The sequence below is a fragment of the Peromyscus leucopus genome, chromosome 12, assembly GCF_004664715.2.
Source record: "Peromyscus leucopus breed LL Stock chromosome 12, UCI_PerLeu_2.1, whole genome shotgun sequence".
NCBI classification, from domain to species: domain Eukaryota; kingdom Metazoa; phylum Chordata; class Mammalia; order Rodentia; family Cricetidae; genus Peromyscus; species Peromyscus leucopus.
This window is the reverse complement of record NC_051073.1, coordinates 64,602,683-64,605,277: the sequence shown is the minus strand read 5'-3', so window position 1 is coordinate 64,605,277 and position 2,595 is coordinate 64,602,683.

Genomic DNA, 2,595 nt, shown 5'->3' with positions numbered 1-2,595 from the left:
GTTTGAGCTATAGAACCCATATTAGGGAGGGAGGGAGAGAAGCAGAGAGAGCGAGTGTGCTAGGCATACACTATTAAAGCCCAGCACTAACAGAGAGCCTGCAAATCCCCTGGGGCTCACTGGCCAAGACACCTACTCTGTGAGATCCAGTTCAGTAACCTGGATGGCTCCTGAAGAATGGCTCTCATAATTGACCTCTGGTCTCCACATGCACACATGCCCAAGTGAACAAGCATCTAGACTCACAGGAACGCATACTCACCCACCCAAACAAAAGCAGACACTCAAAACTACTTGAGAAACAATCCTCCCAAAGGAGACAGCTGGCACCAATGACCTAAGGTTATCTGTAAGGTGCAATCCCAGAGATCATAAAATTTGATTAGCTCTGGATTTGAAACCTGCCATTTTGCAGAGACAAGAGTCAGAAACTGAATAGTTTAATGAGAACATTTTTCTCACTTGCAAAGGGTAGAATGCCTGCGTCCTGTGGTTTTGAGGATTGGAAATAAGGGGCCTAGCCAGGCGGTGGTGGCACATGCCTTTAATCCCAGCACTCAGGAGGCAGAGGCAGGCAAATCTCTGTGAGTTCGAGGATAGCCAGGGCTACACAGAAAAACCCTATCTTGAAAAACGACAAAAGAAAAGAAATAAGGAGCCTAATGCAATGGTGGGCAAGAGTAAACAGGTTCTCATATAATTGGTAGTTCTTAAAAAAAATTCAAACTTTTTTTTTCCTTCATGAGACATAGTCTGTGTTGCCCAGGTTAGGCTTGAACTTGTGATCCTCCACCTCAATCTCCCAAGTAGCTGGGAGTAACGCCATACCCAACTCCTGGTATCATTTTTACAACTGAACAAACTCAACTACACCACTATCCAAGAATCTACTAAACTTGGTTAACGGTCTATGATATCAAGATAGCTGGCTAAAAAGAAAATCTAGTCCGGGTGGGCGTGGTGGTGGCGGTGGTGGTGGTGGTGGTGGTGCACGCTTTTAATGCCAGCACTGGGCAGGCAGATCTGAGAATTAGAGGCCGGCTTGGTCTACAGAGTAAGTTCCAGGACAGCCAGGGCTACACAGAGAAACCCTGTATCAAAAACAAACAAAAATCTACACACAGTCCAATCTCATATTTTTGTCATTAAAATATGTATAGTACATTCCAACAAAGAGGAAATATCTAAAAGTGAAAGTTTAGGGGGAAATAGCATTTTGCTATACCTTCAACTGAAGAGTTACTCTTAAATTAACAATCCATTTACACTAATAGGGCTCATGTTTTAAACTATTGTCCCAACTGATTTTGTGATGGGTTAACAATTACACTGAGGTGATTAAAAAGAAAGTGTTAAGCAGAGGAAGTAAAAATAAAGGTTAAAAAAATTTACAAAACTACACACCCAGTAGCAAATGAGTACATGTTTGTGCACTCTTGTGACCCAGCAAGCAGGCTGCATGCCATGGCACATGGGCACATGTGTACAAGTCAGAGGACAATTTTTGGGAGTTGGTTCTCTCCTCCACCCATGGTTCTGGGGATAAAACTGAGGTTATATGGCTTATGTGCAAGCTTTTGACCCACGAAAGCTATCTTACAGGCCAGCCCTCCCCCACTGCACTGGTGATGGGGAATCAAACCCGGAACTTGAAACACACTAGGTGGATACTCATCCCCTTCTTCAGCACCATCTTTAGCCTATGAAAACTCATGTTTTCAGCAGTCCAGCACAGTGTCAACTAGAACTAATGATGTGACCAAAGTATTCTGTGGTGTGTGTCTTCATGCTCTTGTGTTCATGCTCACGGAGGCCACAGAAGGATTCTAGGTGTCCCTTCAATCACCCTCCATCCTATCTTCTGAGACAGGGTCTCTCACTGAACCTGGAGCTCTCTTATTCAGGTAGGCTGGCTGGACAGCATGCTCCAGGGATGAAGGAATTAGACACGGACGACCATACACAGCTTCCTGGGTGCTGGGGAATCAAACTCAGGTCCTCATGCCTGCATAGCAAGCACTCTGAGTGACCCATCTCTCTAAGTCCCAGAGAAACATAGTTTTATTTAGTTGCATCTGACCACCTAAAGTCCTACAGACATGCTATTATATTAGGCCTATCATCACACTCCTCTGAGTAATTATCTTTGTGAAACCAGAAATCTGACTTTAAATTAAGAAAGTTTATAGAAAACAACAAGAATCAGATGTTTAAGCCTTCTCACCTTTTCTTTACTGTGCAATAGGCCATTTCTATAGATATAAACAGTAGGTGGATACTTTCTAAGTACACAATAAGAGGGAGAGGCTGGAGAGATGGCTCAGCAATCAAGAGCACTGGCTGCTCTTCCAGAGGACCCAGGTTCAATTCCCTGCACCCATAACTGTAACTCCAGTGACAGGGGATCTGACAGACCCCTTCCTTTGGCTCCCAGAGGCACTGCATGCAAGTGGTGCACAGACTTACACTGCAGACACACCCCCACCCACCACCCACCCGACACACACACACACACACACACACACACACACACACACACACACACACAAATAACAAGTTGAAAGGAACACAAAAAGATCAAACTAAAAGCAGAGG